Source organism: Lagopus leucura, unplaced genomic scaffold, assembly GCF_019238085.1.
Source record: "Lagopus leucura isolate 7727_CA_CO unplaced genomic scaffold, USGS_WTPT01 Super-Scaffold_100026, whole genome shotgun sequence".
Lineage (NCBI taxonomy): Eukaryota > Metazoa > Chordata > Aves > Galliformes > Phasianidae > Lagopus > Lagopus leucura.
Window position 1 is genome coordinate 7,478,659 of NW_024962277.1, and position 16,416 is coordinate 7,495,074.

The window sequence follows — 16,416 nt, forward strand, 5'->3', positions numbered from 1 at the left end:
TCTGATGCTTTTTGATCCTTATTAGGATGCCTGAGTTTCTGTAGCAATTGACTGAGATAAGATGAAGTTTCTACTACACCACAAAAATCTTTCAGCTCACGTAGATGCTTCTATTTTTGTACTTTTTTCCTGAATAAAACAAATAAAAAAGGTTATAAATAGCTATACAGAAAATAATTTTAATTAATATTAAAGCTACTATGAACGTATCTGATTTTGTAACAGCAAGACCAATGCAAGTTTCAAGGGTTTAACGTGAGCAAAAAACACGTTATATAGCTCTGGAAATGAAAAACAAGCCGTGTTCCATTTCTACTCCTTATTAAACCACAGTGCCTGTGCTTGATTTCTTGTTCTTTCAGTAACCCTATGTCAATGTAATTGAAGTGGGGTATGGCGGGAAACAATCCTATCCAGGTTTAAGTTTTAGTTTAGATTTGATGTAAGCAAAATCTGCTCAAGTCTTACGTAAGGATTTCACAAAGTTAGGCCCTTCATGAGTAAATAGCTACACAAAAGAAAAGAAATACAATAAGAATGTCATTAGTGATAGTGATCTGACACAACATTTTGGATCAAAAGACTGAGATCATAAAGCAGTTTGTGAACTAAGACATCTTTAGCTAGGCTTTTGCAGAACAGACTTAAGTCTAACAGCAGCAGGCTCTCTGAATCTTGTCTGATCAGTCTCTGAAATAGAAAAAAAAAACCTGTCTTGAAGTTAAACAACAACTGATTGCTGGGCTCCTATTTAGAGAGGCTTAACAGCTATCATTGTAGATCTCTCTCTCAAATTTATCCCCCATGACTGACAATGGTTTAGATGCTGAACTCATATTTCAAAAGAACTGTTGAAACCACTATCACATCCATTGATGTGGCCCTTCGGAGGATTTCTCTTGCCCTTTCTGTCAGGCTGAGATCCATCTTTTCTTTCTGTTAGATGCATTTCACCCTTCAGGACATTGTATCTTTGATGCAGGACTGGGTGCTATTTTCCACAGTACAGCTTTTCCATTACAGACGCACTAATATATGTCTTCATCTTTAACCATCTCTGAAGCACCTTGCTGTTAAAAGTTTTAGTTCCAGCTCCCCTGAAGCATTCCTCACTGCCTGCCTAAACAGTTAGACAGTCTTTTCTTGACAGTCAATCAGCTCCTGCTTTTAATTTACTATTTTTTACTGTATGACTGAAGTGATCCAGTGCTCCACTGACAAGGTACCACAGTCAGTGAGTTCTCCATGCTGCCTCATAAAGGCAAGCACTGTTTCCACTGTATTTTATGCATACCCCACTCTGCTAATATTGTTTGAAATATCTTGAGCTTCCTAAACATAAGTTTTACTGGCAGAGAGCACTAGAAGGGAACTTTCAGTAGCAGGGTTCATACACATCTTCCCAGAGTTAGCAGTCATCTATTCAAATTGAATATATCATTCTATGTTGTGTCAGTCACGTCTGATGACTTAGCAAACAAAAACATTTTTACTTCTGTCAGTACTTCAGACAATAAAAGTAGCAAGAAATGGAACAGTAAGCATGAATTTATTTTTATTAATAAAAAAAAAAAACAAACAAACAGCCATCCTCATGCCTCTGTCTGGAAACTTTGAGTTGCTCTACTTCTGCATAAGAGAATGTGAACTATGCTTCTAGTCACTTAAAGTGACCACTTCAATAGTTTAGCTAATGCATGCAGCCAATTCATGTTTTATTTTGGTATTTTCTGTTTTCAAAAATGGAGTGTAACATCAATACGCTGCCTCAGAATTTAAAAATCTCAGCTTTAAAAAAAATAATGATAATCTTAAAAAGAGATCTGTCATTTTCAAGATGTTTCCTTTATTGAGTTCATTTTGTTTGACGCTGCATGTTAGAAAATAAAAAGCACAGTTTTTTTTCCCCAGGTCTTACCAAATTCAACCTATTATCTTCAGTATTTATGTTTCAGCATGAAGTGTTTAAGCACAGGAATACCCACAGTTTTAGATAAAGTACCATAGCCTACATTCTTATAGCAGGCCTAGTATTTACACAGACACTGTTACTGTATCTGCTCAATCACATAGATCACATAGGACAACTACTAACTCAGCAAACAATCCTTCCTTCGGCTGTCTGTCAGCACGCTGCTAGTTAACACTTAATTGCCTTCAACAAGATTCTTGCAGAGCAGGTGATGTGATGCTGCAGATGCTTCAACCAGTTTCATTTCCGCACACAGCTGTTGAAAACTAAATGTTTTGCTTCCTTTTTGGCATTTTATTTTTAATCAGATATATATGTATTAATCAGATATGAAACTCCTCTGACTAAAATACTTTCCTCACAGATGTGAGAAATCAACTGACCATTGACACCAGGCCAACATGTGTAGATTTATATTCTGTGATTCAGCCAAAATGAAACTTAGCAAGAAGACCAGAAAAAACAAGTTGCTGTAAAACTCCAACCCGTTATGTCCAGAAATAGCAATAGCTCCATGCTGTAAAAGACAAAATACACAATAGTCAAGCTTCATGATAGTTAATTAAAACTACAATCATACGCCAGACCTGGTGTGTGGACCTGTTTTTCCACATCCTAAAGAGGAAGTACCTACTACCTTTTAATAGAATATAATCCACCAGAATGGTAAGTGAAGAAGATATGAAGGCATAGCAAGACCATGAAGAGTCACAAAAAAAGAAATATTTTTTTTTTGCAGGAATAATTCCTTACAGAGTGGGAGGCTAGGCATCAACTCCAACAGTTTGGTTCTGCCTCTTCTGAATATCATTCTAGTCATTGTGTCCTGATGTTTTCTTTAAGAAAGAGCTTCTAGACAAGAAAGAATATCTACACAATCATCACCGATGAGTTAATATCTACTCACTAGGTGTCACACCCTGTATCAGTCCCACTGAAGAAGTTTTTACTGGTGGAATCAAAGTAGACTAATATATACTGAAGTGTAAGGGCATAAATGTTGTATTCACAAATATAGGTTCTTATTAGCCCTGAGACTTCCATGCTGCATTTGGTTATTAGTGCCTCCACTTAGTACTGAGACTAAATTGAGAAGAGAATAATGAGGAGCACAAGAATTGGATCTGCAGAGGAATCCATATTCACAGCCACTCAGTTGCATATTTGAATAATGTGCTGCAGATAAATACTTGGATTTTTTTTTTTCCTGTAAGCTCATCATTTAAAAACCTTTAGCACATTGAAGCTCTGTCTGTAATTCATTCTCTAATAGGAAATTTTTAGTTAATCCTGTGTGGAGCCAGGAATTGGACCTGATGATGCTTGTGGGATCTTTACCAGCTCAAGATATTCTATAAGTCTAACTAAACTTAATGCGAATCAAGGCTTAAGCCAAGTAGCTGTCACAAAACAAGAATCAAACCTTACATTGCATACCATTATTACCAAAAAACATACCATTTCCAGGAGGTAAATTTCAAAGGCAGATTTTCCTTTTCTGATGATGTGTAACTAAATATGAGACTTCTTCAGTTATTTGCAGTTTGAAAATTTTAAGGTCTTGTGCACCTTAAAAAAAGGACTGATAGAAAGATCTATGATCTATAGCAATTTATAGTAAAATGCTATTTGAATTGCATGTTCACTGTGTCTACTTATGCCAAAGCACAGTTAAATTCATTCAGCGCACAATTCTACCTAAACATCATATATTGAATACATACTTTTTCATGATTGCAAGAGCTTCCAGCCAATAAAACAAACTGCAGAGCACTTCTCTGTCATGCTTTTTATGCTCCATTGCATAGTCACACAAGGCAGCAGGCCATCGGCCAGACACAGGATAAGGATTTCACTGCTCACCTATAGTAATTTGTGAACAACTCCTACAATTATGTATTATACTCCTGAGCATCCATCTGAAACTTTTGTACTCAGAAACAGTTTCCACAGCTTTACTATTCATACAAAGGCAATAGAGACAGAGGCTTGCAAATTTCAGACTTATTACTGCACACTAAAGACTCTCTACTGGCTAGAACTGGAGTTTACAGTCACTAAGTCACTTAAAGTTTTTGCAAATCTTAACTGGTCTCCAGAGTTAGGCTGGGATAGCAGTTTTCAATGCTTCTGCTATTACAGACCATAATGTTAACTCATACTAACCTGGAAGCAAAGACCATCCCATCACCTGCATAACGTTCAGGCCAGATTAACTTAGTACTGAGTCAGATAGTCAGAAGCAGGTCACAGAAAAATTGCAAAGCACACTAACATCAACTGCGTTTGTAAAATTGAAGTGGAAAGAAAACAACAGTAACAATAACATCTGTAAAGTAGCCAAGGCTATGATGATATGGCTCTACCATACAGCTTTGTGACTATAATTGCATTCATCTTTCCAGAAAGTGAGACAGTTTTCTCATTTCTTTGCTTACACTAGAGTGCTTCAGAAGAAAGTTGTGTTGGAGTTCCAAGTCTTCCCTGTGTGAGAGAATATTATTTTTCAAACCTGGAAGAGCCACTGGAAACTTACTGCCCCCTGTAAGCCATACTGAAAATCTGTAGGAAGCTCTTCTTTAGGATTACACGGTGAAGAGGCCATGTGGTGACTCTCCCGAGAGAGACAAGCATCGTCACCATGCAGTAAATGGATCCTTTAGCCGTTGCTAGAATTGATGCAGTAAAGTAAGTTCATTGTCACACGTTCCCTCAGTTAAGAACTCAGGCATACTGGCAGTTACACCTTGTTACACCTCGTTCCACTGAAGGGAAAACAACTTTGAATGCCAGGGAAACCTATATGAAGTTTTCACCAGAAGTAGAACAAACCATGTATAAATTATACATCTGCTGTTATTCATTAATGACAGAAGTAGCAGGGTTGTTTCCCCCCCCCAAGAAAAGCACAAAATAAAATATTATATGATAGTTCCTATTATTGTGAAAAAAAAAAAATTTTAATCAAGATTCCTTTTAGTAAATTTAAGTATCTGAAAAGTACAGAGTCTTTTACTGTATTAATTGCTTAATTCCTACTTCCATAATAATAATATATAATTTCAAGTTAGTTGCTTGCAACAGACGTTGCATGTTTTGCTTATTTTGCCTTCAGCTTGAATAAATCCTAGACTTCACATGTTCCAACAGAAAGTAGGAATTCTCAATAGGCTATTTGTAGAATATTCCACATATCTAAGGATGAGGACCCCGTCAATAATAGGCAGATGGGCTTCAAATGAAAGGATCTCTTTTGATTTTTTTGTCTCTACAATAAGCACTGTGTGTTCTGCTGACTGTTAGTGCAAGTAATTTCTCATCCTTGGTTAACAATGATAAAAGTGTATGATGTTTCAGATGCCTGTGTTAAATGCATTTTCAATTATAAAACTACTATTTTAAGGTTTTTAAGATTGTGTCAAAGCACATTAACCAGTGGAAGTGCTGTGACATTCTCCAGCTAGGCATTCCTATTTAATTTCATGTTGATGGTTACGTGAGAGTGTTCATACCGCTCTAACGCAGGCATAATTTTTTCAACACATGGCTCCACATGATTCTTCAAATTATTTGCTTCAGTCCTACTTCACTAGCAGCATCCTGAAGTTTTACGCCCCCTTTCCTGTTTGGCCAGGATTCTGACTTGCAAACACAGAAAACAACCCATCTACAAGACCATTTGATTAAAACAAAATCTGGCTGCTGGCTAACGGCTTGCTCAGGAAGGATTTGGGCTGCATTAAAATGAAGAGGCCAAAGAAAGTTTCTGAGCTGCATTCAAAATCTGAAGTGAAAGGTCAAAATACCATAGAGAATGGCACCTCATCTGTACAACGGCAGACTAAAAGCTCACTGGAACTCCCTTTTATCACCTTCAAAGTTTATCATATTATTTTACTCCTAGCTAAAGTAGATATAAATTACAGTTTCATATTAGCACAAATTAGCATTCGAGAAAGAAAAAAAAAAAGCCCAAATGGGAACAGTTAACTGCAAGGAAACTTTAATACATTTTTAAGCTTTATGGTTCATATTTTCCCCCCCCCACAAATATTCTCCTCTTCATGAAAATTATTATTTTGCACTTCATTTTGACAAAAAATATTATTATCAACTCTTGTCAAGTTGGTTAAGACATCTGAAGGTCTGTCCAAATCCACTATTTGCAACATACAAAACATTATTCTAATTCCTCGCAGAAAATTAATTCTCATTCTGCTAAAATAATTAACAGCAGTGGTAGACTTCTCATTATTTGTAAAATTAGAGATGTATTTAACCCCCATTCTGTTCTCCAAGTTCTATCTAAATCTAGAAGTCTAGGTCTCTTAGAGAAAGCAGATAATTCATCTTACATGCTAGAATTAAATAATTTTTAAAAGTGTCCTTATATTTTATTGATTCTGGACATAAAACAATATTCCTCTCATATTAAAGAAGCTAGATCTTGATTCAATCTGAATTTTCTTTCTAAAGCTCTTTTAGAGCAGCTCCTGATAAAATTATCTTTCAATAAAAGTCCATCCTTACACACTGATCCACCTCAAAAGCATAGAAAAAGGTGTTCCAAATCCCAGTTCTGAATTCACAATAATAAAAAAATGAATAGCTATAGTAGGACATAACATCAATGATATTTATGTTAGTCCATCATTGACATAAAAAAGTCAGCTAATACATTTCCTAAGGCTATGGGGTTATTTTTGGTTTGTTTTCATTTTTTAAAGCAGCAATAAATAAAAAGCTTACACAGCTTAGACAACTAACATTCACATCATAAAGGCTTGCCTCTATTTCCTTCACTTTGAACATTTTGTTCATTTTTCACTTTTTTGTGTATAAGAATTATCTTTAAATTAATATCCTTTAAGCTGCTCCATTCATTATTTTGAAGTCTAAATATTATGAGATTACATATTTTAATATTTTTTGAAGCTGACTGGGAGAAAGCTTGAGGCAGAGATTTTCAAAAGCATCGGGACATAAAGATCTTCAGAATACATTTTAAGGCAACTGAATTTCAAAAGCTCTTGAAAAAAATCACATCCTCTATGAAGGTCCCAATCTCAGGAAGTGAAAGCACTGTTACTGCCTAATGGCCCAGTCAGTCAGTTATCAATCCAAATAAGACAGCCAATGCATAGCAGATTTATTCAGTCTACTCTAATAAAAAAATAACACAAAATCCACACCAATTTTACCAAATAAATTTTAATTTTTGATTAATCACTGAGTGGGATCAGGCAAAACCAACTGCTGAAAATGCGACTGAAGTGTGGTCAACATAACATGACAAATGTGTAATCTATTACAGGCTGTGTCATAAAAGCTGTAAGATAGCCAGCAGCAATAAGCAACAATCTCCAGGTCAGCTGTCTCAGCCTGAACAGCCCCATCAGCACTCTGCCTTCATTCTCCTCATGCTTGATAACACCTGTAAGAGTACTTTTTTTGTTGTTGTTTTTCTTCCAAGACATGATTATGTGAATGCAATGGAATTGATCCATCTTTTCAATTATTTTATTTAAAAATCTCACTGGGTCATATTTATTTATTCCGCATTATCAAATTTCTATTATTTCTTACCACTTGGCATATTTAACATTTAATGCATTTTTAACATTGTTTAATATTAAAATAATGTTTCAACAAAGCATTACACTTTTTTCCCTGCAATTTTAACTCTATCACCATAATTGTATTAACTAACTTTAATGCTTAAGTTAACTTCAAATTTAAGTACAAACATCTGTTAGATAATTTTGCACATTGGTGTCAAGGCAACACCTTTCCTGATGTGTGGGTTTTACGTGACAGATTACTAGTGTTAGAAAATACCTCAAATCTGCTCTAAAATTTATGCTTTTCATTAGAACAGCATCATTTCATTTGGTCAGGTAGATGAAGAAGTTCTTACTCCAAATGGGCCAAAGCCACATCCTGGAGAAATTAAATGGAAAGTTAGGTTTCAAATTAACAACTAATTTCTTCACTTGAGGTCAGCCCAAAATGTATTCCACATTCTGTGATAATGAGAAAGGATGTCAGCATTCAAGGTCTACATCTAGACTTGATGTAATTCTGTGGTCACAGTAAAATGAGCCACTCATTTACGCTGCTGCTATTTATTAATATTACCTAATTTACAACAATATATTCCAGATTAGTCACTGCGTTTGCACCAGATTCTAAATGTAATACTTAGCTATTTATATATGGAAAAATCCTCAAGTTTTCTACACTATTCTACACTGTTCCTATGAGTGCTTTCTATAGAATGAGCTTCCTGATATACTATGTTTGCATCAGCACTAAAATTTTACTATGTTCCAAGCTTGGAATCAGTATGCCCAATTGCTGTGAGGAGTGATTCATAGAGATGAACAAACTGTTGGCAGCTAAAAAAGAAACCAAGCCAAGCTTGCCTGCTTTCATTACTAGCTATGAGCTCCAACCAGATATGTCCTGATCTAATAAACCTTTCAAGGGAATTCTGCAGACAGAAAATTTGGTGTCAAAAATCAGGTGCACCTCAGTGGCTGAAGCTGAATTTTTACATAGGCGTTCTGATGTTATTCAATATCAAAACAAAACTCAGACTGAAGAATCTCACTTAGATAGAAAATAAATGTAGTAAGAGAATTCCCAATTTCTCAAAGTGAAATACTGATTAACAAGAGATGATGGAGAGAAGTAGCAGCAAGGATGCTCAGAAGAGCTTCCCCACCCCCAAGGCATTCTGCATTCAGGTGAACCAGAAGAGCCTCAGCACAACTCACCCATTACCATTTCCAGAGAATCTGGTTAAACCTCTCACTGCCCATGGGAGCTTACAAAATTTATTCCATGACTGTTCTTTCAAAGAGGAGTTGAGATCTGTAATTAATAGCTGTCTTTGTGTCGTTGATTTTGAAAGTGAAAAGCTTCCCATTGTCAATTACTGCACGTTGACACAATGGAAAGGTATTCTTGTTTTCAAATCCGTGGTTTGCAGCAATGAAGTTAAAAGTTAACAGCCATTAAAACAGGTCATACCACTCCCATTCCCTTGAAAACTTCTCACTGCAGTACAGACAGGTCCCGCAGGATGTACAGCAATACAGAAGTTACTTGCTACGTGCTGCTATTCAGCACTGCTCCAGCCATAGACCTTTTCTAAACAGTGGCCTACCCTCCCTCAGTCCCCTTCTATACTTGAGTGGTCACGCTATTATTTAGAAAATGGGTTTCTCAGCAGGAGAGGTATGACAACAAAACACACCGTTGGCTCAGCAACCCAATGTTGTCAAAGCTGAATATCAGGCTGGAACAGGACTTGATATTCCTTAGAATACCCTAATTAACTGTTTGACTTTTTCTACTTCCTAGGAAGATTAAAGTATCAATGCAAATCAGACAATCATGGACCACCTAGTATTCTGCTACATCCGTTTACTAACGGAAATGTGTGTAAAAGTAGAAACCAACCTCTTGCACGCTGACCAGAGTACATCCTATTCAATTAAACCAATTAAAAGTCATTAACATTCGCAAACACTTTTCTGGTAGGTACACTGCTTCTGGAGTGCACTTTGTCTGCAGAGTTTTAGAACAGGCAGTTCCCGTGCCCAAACATCCCCACCTCCTGCTGAATTCCCAGGCTGACAAGTTGCTGCCATGTTTTCACTTTTACAACCAAGTACTTGCTATTCTACTTGTTTTTCAGTACTGCATATTTCCTGTTATTCTTATTCTTAATAAGAACTTTAATTGAGCAGCTACTATCCATGGATTCCGTCAGCTAGAATGCAGTAATGCCCGAGTTCCCACTGCTTCACGTTCATAGCTTTATGCTACAACACATTGTCAGATGTCAGCCATTTGCATGACTGATCTATGAAGAAAAGTTAAAAAAACAAACAACAACCAGCCTACTTTCACTCTGGCTATTTTCCTGAATTATTTTCCAAAGACTTTTCATAAAGACCATTATGAATTTACCAAACTCTCCAAAAACCAAAATACTCCGGGGCCTCACTCTGTATAAGACTCATCTTTCCTTGATGTGTTTGACACCATCTTTCCATAAGATATAACTAAGTGCAGCCTCAGACCTCTAAGGTGAGAATACATACCTCGCCTTAACTGAAAAAAAGATTGCTTTGTTCTATAATAATGACTATATGCAATGATCTATTTTGAATGCTCATAGACAATAATTCCCACTGTAGGAGTTCCTGTTCGAAAACAAATAGAAAATGAATTTTTACTGATAACTAATCCATGTAATATTTTATCACTTCTGCCCTCACTGAACATTGAAAATATTACTTGCTTCATCCTGCACCAGAAACAAATGATTAAACATTTATGCAAGACCAAACACCAAGTATTCAAAACCATGTCTTCTAGCACACCCAAAAACAAAATTTTTCTACACATTAGCTCAAATGACAAGCAAGGGTTGTTTTGCATAGTAATATTAAAACCATGACATACACTGACTTATCAGATTACTGTAGCCTCACATATTTGGCCTGCTTATGACAAGTATGCATTGTGCAAATTCTACTAAGGAATAAAAGGAAATATTTTTCAGTAGTATTACTATAGATTTCAAATTACATGGGGATAAGTTCAGACCAGAAGTTCACACCTAGAGTTTGTATTGCAAAGCAAAGTCAGAAGTGTTTAATTGAGTAAAGCTGGAATTTCCTAAGGTACTTTTAAATCCATTACAAAGGGAGTCCAGAAGCACAAAGCATGAACCGCCAGGAAACAGTTACAATACTATAAAATGACAGAACAAAAAAAGTTGACACTGTGGCTCATGAGCAAAGAAGATACAGGTATTTTACCCCTACCAGGGTACAACAGCCAGAATTGTCCTACTTCTCAACCATAACATTGCTAGATCAAAACAAGATCACATTCAAAATATGATATATATACTTTTTTTTATATACATACACTAAGCATTCCTGAAGGAATCCCCTTCCTGACTGAAAGACTAATCTTTACAGACTTTACTAATCTTTTCTGCTTTACATCCAGATAAGGCATCTTATTTTCATTTGGTTTGACAAAGGAAGTCCATAACTGTTACACAACAAACATGCTAATCCTTGTACTACTTGCTAGGTCAAGTGACAGGGTTCACACAAGTTGGAAGGAATAGCAATCTCCTTCTGACTGACAGGTTATCTAACCCATAATGAAAATGAAAAATGTTAAGCCAAATAGCAAAAAGTGGACAGTATAAATTGAGAACAGCAGTATAGACTAAGATGTATAAGAATGATTGCTGGGAATGAGAGGCTGTCTAATGCCATTAAAAAGTGGAGCACTGATAATGTCAGTATCTGTGGTGACTCTGACACGTTGGCAGAAGCACAAGATGAAGAATCAAGACAAGAAGAAATCCAGACTGTCAGCATGAGACATTAACGCTGAAGGGAATTTGTAGATGACTAAATAAACAAGTGAGACCAGTCTGCAGCAGAACTAGAATGTCAGCTAGCAGGTGGAAGCCTCATAACCTATACTACCCCTCCAGTGTAACCAACAGCTAGACACTGTGTGCAAAGGCCTGATGGAAATCAAGTGAGGCTCACAGAAACCTCAGGGACATCTCCACACAACAGAGTCAGCAGTCAAAGCTGCTGGAGACCGCTAAGAGTTCTGAAATGCACAGCTTGAAAAGGGGCATTGCAGCTTCAGCTGCAGCAGGTTTGCACACACAGGGAAGAGGTAAGATCAGCAGCTGACTATTAAATCAAGGGTGCCTAGCACTTGGGCTTGCCTGGGTCACAAAGGGCAAAGAGAAATTGTCTTGGGTCACATATAGGATATTATATATCATTAATATATGCAAGTAACAAAACATTTTCTATTATTTTTATTTTAAAAAAATTAAAAAGGCAACAAAACAAAATTAGCAGGTTGTGCAATTAAAGCAAATTGCATTGCCAAGTATTAGAATATGACAATTATTTCATTTATGCTTATGAAATTTGTAGCTTTTTCCAGCTGAAAAACAACAAAAAAAGAACTTCATTTCTCGTATTCATCTGGGAAATGTGCAAAGTTAATCTTGCTAATGCTGAGCAAGATTTGATGGATGTTCTAAGTCCAAACATTTCTTGCAACACTCTCAAGATCATGCATATTTGAGTAGCTTGAGAAGCTTTACATATAGTTATTCTCCAGCCCAAAATGTGTCAAGCTCATTTCTTCACAAGACAGTAAGTGGACATTTTTGCACAATAAAAATAATCTGATCCATTTTTAACTTAATGCCATGTAGTTTAATTCCACATATCTACAGATTTGTGATTACAAACATGATTCACTTATTCTTTGGTAGCTTCTGAGTTACCCAAACTCATCCTAGCACAAAACAGTTACTTCAGATACACAGCAACTCTTAATAATAAAACTTATTAATAAAATGTGAATCCACATTTATATGTAGCTCTTGTATGTAGTCTTACAGATAGATGTAGCACACTAAAAACTTAGCAATATGTGGATAAAGTTTTCTCTACTTGGGAAAAAATGGAATGATTATCTTTTTAATGTAACAACTGTTCACTGAGGATTCACTAAGTGTTGTGGCTATTAGGACACAGATATTCCAAGTGCCTGGCTAAGATATCATAGCAAATCAAGCTGCTTGGACAAATTTAGGTGAGATATATTAAACCAGTTGAGTCATGTAACTTGGATGATGAATACTTCATGAAATACAGTGAACCCTTGGCTATCTATAATACAATACAGTCTAGATCTGTGACATTCGTTAAACCGCAGGAGAGAATTTTAATAATTCATCTGTAGTTTCACATCACTACAGAAAAATTTCTAAGTTCTGTTGCTAGCAATAAAGAAAATGCAATAACCAGCACCATAATGCTCTTTTTAAGCTGTCATTTTCTCTGCAACCAACAAACAGTGGCTGAAATTAGTAGTAGGCCATTAGAAGACAAGACTGACCCGTTCAGATTTTCTTTTTGAAGCAGTATTTAGACAACGATTTGAACAAGTTAAAGTGTAACTTAGCATGGACAATGCCCTATCACTGGTGAATACTGGTGGGAGAAAGACAAATATATATGAGATTTTGTTCAGCTTCAATCCAACAATACATTCAACACATCTGGAGGTAATGCTGCCATCAGTTTTACCAAGGGACACCAGGCCACCACTGATTGCTTTAGACATCCACTGTGGTAACATCAGCCTGTCTGAAATAAGTTGTAACCTCCTCAAGGACATGGATGTAAACCACAAGATATTATAAACAAAAGCCTAGTTAAATCTTTGCCAATTGTCACAATTGTGCAATCTCATTTCATATGTATCCTTTTGAACATTAACATACTATGTGATTAGTATTCTAGAGCAGTATTTTACCTGCAGCTTCTACAGTGAATCCCAAACAATATTGGCCTCAACCCAGGCTTGAGTGAGCAGGTTCTCTGTCTAGCATTTTAATTACCTTAAATATATGTGCGTGTATGTGTATATATATATATATATATATATATATATATAAATATGCGTGTATATATAAGTTCTTACCTTTAATTATTTCATTTTCTTGTGTTGTTTTTCTGAAACTTTCCCCCTGTGACCAAGGAAGAGCAGAATCTGGTTGCAGAACTACTCTGCCATTGAACTCAGTGCATTTATTGACCCTTCACATATACTTAAATGTTAGTATTTGCTTTCCACTGAAAGACCTGACACTATAAAGATGAACATATACTTCAACATGTTCTCATAATCAAAAATGGAACTGAACCCACAAATCACAAAGGGATTTTCGAGGTGAAGAGCAGTGTGCAACTAGAGATTAGACTGCATTTAAATACAGATCAGGAAAAGGAACGCTTTCTTTCACAGAATTCTTCTCAGGAACACAAAGCAGTACATAGCAGTCTTTTGAGAAAGAATTTAAATACACCACCAAGCAGGAGAAGGCTTGAAATCAGTAAGCTACCTACTATATCATTAAAATGCACACACCTCACTGAGAAGATACATACATCTACACAAAATAAACATATTGCAGTATTCCTCCTAGAATAATCTGACCTTTCAACATGGAAAGCTTAGGAATCAAGTCACATTTTTTTTTTTTTTAAATTTAAATGAATCTGAGAAATCATGAGTCACTAAGATAATAAGTGACAAAAGTTGGTGAGAGTACACTCAGTAAGACAGGGGAATTATTGCTTAGCCTTGGCACGAATAGCTGCACTACAGAAATATCCTATCTCAGTGTCTTAAAAGCAGCATTAAACCTTAATTCTTCTCTAGTAACTACAGAACACACCTGTTTATATTCAAGCTTAATGTTCAGTGACAAGCTTCTATTATTACAGATAATGTAAATACTCAGACACTGCCTAAAGCAAATAAATATCTCTAAAAAAAGAGAAGAAATTTTAGATGATAATTAAAAGCGCCCATTCAATGCCTCAAAATAAAGCTTATTAGCATTGTTCATACCATCTACGCCATTATCCCAGACTGGTCAATAGCTTGTTTTATAGAAGAGACTGAAGGATTTCTATTATTTGCAATCATTTTAGTAAAAAATTTGCCACACAGTTCACAGACATCTGTTACAAGGATTAACACCTTGAAGGAAAGAGGCTGAAGCTAAACAGCAAAGTTACTCTTTGACAAGAAGTAACAGCTATATTAATATATTTTCTCCCCTCTCTTTTTTCTAGAAAGAAGAAAAGGCGCAGCTTTACAGGGAGCCAGTATATCACATTGCTATGTTTTAGAGATAGGCCTTGAAAAAAAAAAAAAAAGCTAGCTACCTGATGTGTAGTTATTTTTAGAAGCTGAACATATCACCAGAAAAGTCTGTTCTGCATTCCCAGAGCCAAGACAATATGTCACTCTCAGACTGGATGCATTTCTGAAGCCTGCGGGCAAGGATCCACTAGTGACAGTGCATATCAGCACAGAAACCAAACAGCAAAGCTACAGTGGAAAGTACAAAATGAGGCAGAAAACGTGCTGAAGGAAAAATAACTGTTGAAACAGACTAATTTATAAATCATCTGTGTCCTCATCAAGAAGAACAGGATGGGAATGAAGTACTAGCCAGATCACTGAGATAAAGGTAGAAAAGGCTAGCTTGCTACAGGAACAGAAACCAAAATACAGTTTGTCCTCTGAGCAGGAAGAGAAGCAGCTATCCAGAGGATAGGTCTCTAGTAACACTGAAAAGGCATTAAACTAAAGAAAACAAACTCTTAACTGCTACAGGACCTTGAATTCACATTACAAGTCAAGCACTGAGAATGGCACCCAGTGTGTAATTAATATCTTGATTCCACAGGGAGCAACACTGCTTAAAGTACAGCAATGTTGCATTAATGCTACTACCAAGACACTACTTATCACTTCAGCCCAAATTTTCACCTCATGTTCCATATCACCCCAAACAAAATAAATTGTTGGTGTAGATACACACATAAACCTCTTATGGGACTTTCAGAAAGCTATTTCCCTCCCTTGTCCTTGAGATTTTGCTTTAGATCTAAGTACTTTTTGGAGCAAGCCCTTCCCCTCTGTCTGTGCCTCCCAAACTCTAAGGATTTGCTGCACAGCCCCAGACATGGGGCACACAGCTGTTTCTGGGGAGAATCATTTCAATCTCACAGCAGCAGCTCAGCCTGACCTACAGAGTAGTGGATGAGGCTATCTGAGCACGCTTTCTGTGCTGCTGTCTCTGAACTGCAAACAAGCACATTAAAGTTGTATCATTTTGCTGCAATATGAAAAGTGGGGAGAGCTCCTTTAGTATAAAATATTGATACCAAGCAAAATTAACCACAGCAGTAAAAAAAAAAAAAAAAGGAAGAAAAATTGTTCAGCTGTCTGTTCTACCCATACTAGTATTTTAAGTCAGATACTCTGGAATTGCTTACTTACGAAAATAATGCTAATATAACTCATAAGACAACTACGTGGGAGAAATAATTCAATTCTATCACAGAACAGTTGAGTTTGGAAGGGACCTCTGGAGGTCATCTCAGTCACTCTCCCTCTCATGCCCTCCAACTCAAACAGGGCCACCTCCAGAGCACACTGTCCAGATTCATGTCTTTTAAATATCTCCAAGGAAAGTTAATAAAAGTCTTACATTTTTACATTAAACTGTAAGAGCTATATAAGGAGGATTAGGATAGAAGCAGAAGAACAATGTCATTCTAAATCAAAAACAACCAGTCCTGTTTTCAAGCCTTCATTGTTTCAGCATCTTCAGCTGTAGTGTATGAAGTACAGGATGGGAGGCTAGTTATCACCTCATCCACTCCATAAAACCATATTAAATAATAACATTATTGGCCACCCTCCCATAACAAATATTCTGGTTTATTATGCACTTAATTAACAAGTCTATTAATTTTTGTCTCTGATTGAGACAGTTGTGTGTA